General features: G+C 43.6%; 1 protein-coding gene across 1 annotated transcript in view; it reads left to right on the top strand.

Annotated features, from left to right (window-relative positions):
• Nucleotides 1-276: 276 nt before the first annotated feature.
• The window catches only part of CREBRF (CREB3 regulatory factor), a 422,767-nt gene continuing 417,043 nt past the window's right edge, over nucleotides 277-6,000 (top strand). The window contains exon 1 of the mRNA XM_086931577.1: nucleotides 277-421. The gene's annotated coding sequence lies outside the window, so the exon portion shown is untranslated. The remainder of the gene's footprint in view (nucleotides 422-6,000) is intronic.

The following is a 6,000-nucleotide window of genomic DNA, read 5'->3' as shown; positions in this document are numbered from 1 at the left end:
TCCGCGTAATGCCTGGGCAACGGACTATTACCTACAAGCAAAATATAAAACAACTTAAAAGCGTCTTCGGTTGCCTTTAGCGAATAATTAATGAAAAAAAAATGTGGAATAAAAAAACTTGCAGAGCTTGTGATCTGCTCCCTGGCTCTTCCCAAAGCACGCATTGGACATCCGGGAAAGGGGGCTGCTATTGGCTGCCCATGTTGCAGGCGGCCCGTGATTGGCCCACGCCTGCTGCCGGGGTCTTGCAATTGGACTGTAGAGTCACACGTGACCAGGGGAGTCACGCGCTTTCCGGGAACCCGTCAGGTAGGACATAAACAAAACAAACCCAAGGAAAGAAGCATGGAGGGTCCGGGGCAGCGGAAGCAGCAGCGGAGGGGGTGAAGAGCATCACCCAAGAAGGGCAGACCAACAACAAGTGAGTTCAAGGGGGAAGAAACTGAAAATAATATGTTGGAAGGGTGGCAGGGACCTTCCGCCTTTGGGTGCCAGCTTGGAGGAGCTGGCACCCAAAGGCTGCAGAGGGGCAAAGATCCCTTTCGTCCCCACCGCTAGAAATAGCGCTTTAGGAAGAAAATGTGAGAGTTTAAGGTGTTGAAAAGCTGGAAGAAGAACGCCCAGTCTCAAGTACAGATCTCGCCACACCCCCTTAGGCTGCACAGAGCTCTAGAAAAGTCCCGGTAGCCTTGCGAAAAACGGAGGCTTGTGGACAGTCTCCCTACTAGGTTGTAACTGCTAACTCCTCTTCTGCTTCCCCACCGGGAAGAGGTACTAATTGGAGGAGTACATTAGTGGAAAAGTTACAATAGATGGAAAGGAGGGCAGACCTAAATCTCCCCAGTACCCCCACCCGCCGGTGTTAGGGCTGCTGCACTGCCAAGAGCACACGTGAGGCATCAGACAGACTGGGGCACGCCCACACCATGGCACTGTACTTCATAAAACCGCTCTCTGCCGGGACAACCACTTAACCAATGGCATCAGAATGTCTTCAGCGATGGCAAGGTGCGGGGAGGAGGGAGTATAACTTTAATTCAGAGTACAACTCACGACTTATCACCCATGGAGAGCCGACAACAGTCCGCTCTCGCACTTGGCTTGTGCTAGAAAATTACTGTCACTTTGAAAGCAATTTAGTAGCAGCTTTCCAAAATTATAGGACCCCGTTCCACTTTGGGGGCCCAGAGATAGACCTCCATGTAGGCTTCTCCTGTTTGAAAGGCGAGGAACAGTCTCGCCACTCGTTAAAGGGTGCTGTGGCTCCGTCACCATGTTTTCGGCGCAGTCATTCTACCGGGTCTGCAGGGATAGTCGTGATCCGGCAGGTTTTTTTCCTCCCTCCCTAATTTACAGGTTGCTTGCAGCCACATACCCTTTTCGTGAACACTAGCGACCATCTCAGCCCTTACAATTAATGGTGTTTCGTTCCCCTGACAGCAGGCACCACGCCCTCTGTTATTTCCAATCCTCAACTGAAGGCCCTTGCCCTGTCTAATGCAATAGATTTGCCCTGTCTTGTTGTCGAATGCAAGAGTACTGTTTTTAGAGACATCGTACACAGCAGTAGGGCACTCTGAGAAAGCATGTCTAGCAACCCACAATACCCAACCCAAGCATTTTCACTACATGAAGAGGTGAGGGGGACAAGGACTTCATGAAATCATCTGACTTCCCGAGTGCAAGGCGGTGGAAGGGAAATGGTGCCTGAATTTTTGTGAACATGCTAGTTAACGTATTCTAAAATGTTTTTAATTTGTGTGCCCATACAAAATACGTTATTGTAGGTAAAATATACTGTGGGATAATACGTGCTCAACTGATTAAGGGGTCATAGAATTAAAATAGATTTTCCGTGCACTTTTTGCATTTTGCTAGAAAGGGGGGCGTGGTTGAACCAATGGGAAGCGGACTGCTGCATGCCATGAGTAGAAAATCGTTTGGAGGAATGGGTTAGTTGTTTGACAAAGAGCTTTGTAAGTGGACATGTCCTCACGCGTGTTTATTTTAGAAGCAGTTGACAGTTATTTAGTGGTTTTACTACTACGTAATTTTGGATGGGGCGTTGGGACACGAGCCAGGCACAGATGTTGTATTAAATGTAACTCAGAAATATTTTCAAGTAACGGACTACCAAAGGAAGAGGCTCTTAGAAGGTGGGGCCGCTGGGGCGGGTAGGGGTGGTTTGGTTTTAGAGGTCCATCACTGATAGTAAGGATGCAACACCCATTATCCATAGGAGTCGAGGAAGAACAGTATGGGTTATTTTACTGGTGGGATGACTAATTGAGGGTCGTGCGGGAGAGTGGGGTCTGTATAGCGGAGTAGTGACTAACCGGGAGTAAGAGAAGCAGGTATATGCCTACATTTAAGAAAACTTAAGTGGGACATTTTAAAGAAATAATCGGGATAATGTATTTACCTCTGACTTCTACAGCAACGGGCAATTTCAGGCGAGATACAGAAAAAAATGTAAACATTTGTGGCTTACAAAATTGGGAGTTCCTGGCCTGAATTAGCTCAATTGGCATGCATAATATCGTGGGAGGGGGCGGTGCAGCAGTTGAGCCCCTATGTTAGGGACATCTGTTGTTGTGAGTAACGGACGGGAACTCCGAGATCGGATCTCGCTGCTAGTTATGTACACTCCTCCCGCTGATCTCATATTCAAGCACTGTTATGGTATATCCTTGGACCTAAGTACCCTTTCAGCCCCCTGTGTTCCAGGCGCGGGAGGGGGGTGGGCCTTGCCAGGGAAATGTTTATGTGTTGCCTCATACAATCTTGAAAGGCAGAACATCCTGGGACCCGAGCGTTGCTGCTCGTGAGCGGCCGCCAGTGCGGCCAATAGGAGAGGGAGGACGTAAAGGAAGCAGCCAGTGGCAAGCTGGAGCGGTAGATGTGGGTGGGGCCTCGCTCCTCTAGGTCTGACGGCCATGTTGGATTTTTGTGGTGAGGAGGAGAATGTCAATGGAGCTCAATGGGCCGCAAAGCGAGGGTCTTGGGGCTCGTTTCCAAACTCAACCCCATTTCGGAAAACTCTTGCCTTCTGACTCTTAAACCAGTATTGTGGCGGTCAGAACGGCCCATTCATTTACTGGAGCCACATCCCGGGGTTCCTACCTCAGGATATAAATGCATCATTTTATAACACTCGGCATCTCCGAAAAGCCAGAATTAAATAATAGTAACGCACATTAGCCTTGCATTTAACTGATAATAGGATGCAATTTCCGAAAGTGCCGCAGGAGGTAGAGAAACTCAACTAAAATCAGCTGTCTATGTAACAGTTAATAAGTGACACCCCCTTCCAAAGGCAACTAGAATATACACACAAAAAGTTAATAGCGACCCACCACCGCGATTAATCTAATACGTACTTGTAATTAAAACATTACTGGTTTACTGCCACCCATCACTTTCGGAATGTACACATTCACCTGAGAATAACGTAGCATCTCCATGATAAATTTAACATACACATTTAACATGAAACACTGATTGCATCTTTCCCCTTAAAACTCATGAAATATTAGTCTGTAGTACACATAAAAAAAAAAATTATATATATATTCTTACCTGGCATCTGAGGGAACATACAGAGCAAGGAGATCGGAGTTAATGATGTATGTATATGTGTGTATATATATATATATATATATATATATATATATATATATATATATATATATATATATATATATAAGGTATGTCCAGTTCCCAACGAGGGTAGTACAGCGCAGTCAGCCACACCGACACACAGGAACCAGCGAGACCCAAAGTGGTGCAAATTTGATTTTATTTAGTATTTAGCCCAGCACCAGTCCGCCATGACGCGTTTCGGCTAGAGATAGCCTTGATCACATGTGTATATATATATATAACCACCCCGTACAGCTTTAAAACCCGTGGGCATAAACATCTCCCCCAATAGGCATAATACAATTAAATGTCGTTCACCACCCTCCAAAAATACACCCTAAAGATAATAGCCCTTATTTTGGATCACCCTTGTACCTCAGAAATATAAAACGCGTATATTAAGGTGTGTTTCCTACTACTTTGCTACAACCGTCCATAGCTGTGTAGAAATAGACTAAGGATGATATATACGACTAAGTGATATATAAATGCATACATGTGACTCATCACCTTCTCACTGTTAAAAAAAAAAAAGTGCAAATTAAATGTTTTTGAAAAACAAGAATTAAGGCACCCTGATTTGGTAGCTTCAGACTCTTCATGTTGGAGTGTATTTAAGGGGGCCGTGCATCCGTAAAAGAGCTAGCTGTACAGACATTATTGATTGTGTTCCTCCATTCACTTCTATCGTTTCTTCATAATGAAGCTTGACGATATAGAAGCAAAGGCACACTTTGAAGAGTTAAAGGAGTTTTATTTATAGCTCCAAACGGACTAAGCCAGTTGCAGACTCCTTACAGAAGTCTAAATGTTATGATTTTTCTCCCTGTGAAGATTCACCAACCTAGGTGGAAGATATAGTCGATATGAAAGGCATCACTATACTCTCCAAACCTCTGTGGCTTTCTCCTCACTTGCTTACTAGCCTATCAAGAGGGACTTGTAGTTGGTGTGAAAGTGAAATAGTTGGTTTTACAAGTATACTAGAAGAGCCAGCTAAGCACATACAAGTGATTCCCCCTGCCATCCCATACTTTCTTTCAAGGTCAGTGAGGGTTCTTGGACCATGACTGACCGTTTCTTCAAGCTTCCGTCCTGATACTCCGCTAGGCCATACTTTCTTGTGTTCACTATGAGAATGGTCTGCTTGTTAAAGGGCATTACAATTGGTTCTTCTATTGTGTTTCTTCACTACCTCAAGTATTTTTTACTTCTTAAATCTCTCAAATGAGTGCCCATTCTTCAGTAATCCATGGAAGGATCACTCTAAATACTTTTCTAACACATTTGAAACAGTGTATTGTAAATTCCTTGAAAGATCTTAATTGGTCTCTACCAGCTTGTGCATGTCTTTTATTGCTCTAAACAAGACACGTTTGGGCCTAGGTCGGTGTTCAGATATTACATGCCCTAAGAATTCGCCCTCTTTTAAGAAAAAAAATCCTCTTCTTTTTTCTGAGTACGAGTCCTACCTCGGGGAGCTTTCACTGTTCATTTTCTAAAACTTTATGTTCATCTTTACTGTAGTCATCCATTAACAAATCCTCTTGTAAACTACTGTATATTATTGTGTTGCTTAAACAAACTACCACATAATTTCTGAAATAGTAAGATAACACTAGCTAGACGGAAGGGTAACCCCTTAAATCGGTTTATTTCTTCTGTTTTAAAGAAAAAGGAGAGACTTTGAGTGTAACTTTATTTGGTTGTGAACGGATTGTAAATCCAATTTACCGGACACCCTGCAACATGAGAAACATTACTTTTATTTTGGGCAGTGCGTATCTATCTCTCTTTACATTTTTGTTTATGTGGGCAAATGTCTACACAGAATCTAAGGGCCTGATGTAGATCTTGGCGGATGGGTTACTCTGTCACAACGGTGACAGATATCCCATCTTCCAAAATATATATCCCATAGGATACAATGGTATTTATATATCATCAGAGGTGATATACGTCACCTTTGTGATGGAGTAACCTGTCCACCAAATCTAAATCAGACCACAAGTCTGAAGTTGTTCTACCTCAGTATTACTATTGATGAAAGCCATTCTGTAGCCTCCATTTAGTCCTCAATCCCAACATACATTTTTTTTTACTTGAACCCTAAACACCATTGGTACGGCTCAAAACTAGATGTTGCACGAGAATTGTTAATGCTTTCACTTTTACGCAGTGCTCATAACCTCCTTTCAGCCTCCTGACAATGTCAATGAATATGTCTTTGTGTGTTCGTAGGATTTCATTTTAGCTCCTGTTCACCTCAAATATCTGTTTCCAATAACATTTTTGGGGTCATGCGCCAGTCGTTTTCCTATCTCCCACCAAATATTGTTGCCCCTTTTTGCTCATGTT

The sequence above is a fragment of the Lissotriton vulgaris genome, chromosome 7 (assembly GCF_964263255.1).
Source record: "Lissotriton vulgaris chromosome 7, aLisVul1.2, whole genome shotgun sequence".
Lineage (NCBI taxonomy): Eukaryota > Metazoa > Chordata > Amphibia > Caudata > Salamandridae > Lissotriton > Lissotriton vulgaris.
Note: the sequence above shows the minus strand (reverse complement) of the source record. Positions and strands in the feature narration are given on the sequence as shown.